Genomic DNA, 335 nt, shown 5'->3' on the forward strand with positions numbered 1-335 from the left:
AGTTCTTCCATGCAGCTTAACGCGATCACCCGAACTCGCCCCTCGGCGTCTGCTTGCAGCAGTGCACAGCCGGTGGCAAAGTCCGAAGCATCACAGACGACACTGAAAGGTCGATCAGGGTCTGGCAGCGCCGGTGTTGGTGCATGCAGGAGGCTGTATTTGACCCCGTCAGAAGCCTCCTGATGTTCGGTATTCCAACACCATTCCGCATCCTTTTTAAGGAGATTGGACAATGGTCGGACCATTTCTGCGTAATGTACGCTGTGTTTGTGCAAGTAATTGGCAAGACCAAGCCACTTACGCAAGTCTTTTTGGTTCTTTGGAACCGGCCAATC

Source organism: Plasmopara halstedii (genome assembly GCF_900000015.1).
Source record: "Plasmopara halstedii genome assembly, contig: Scaffold_470, whole genome shotgun sequence".
NCBI classification, from domain to species: domain Eukaryota; phylum Oomycota; class Peronosporomycetes; order Peronosporales; family Peronosporaceae; genus Plasmopara; species Plasmopara halstedii.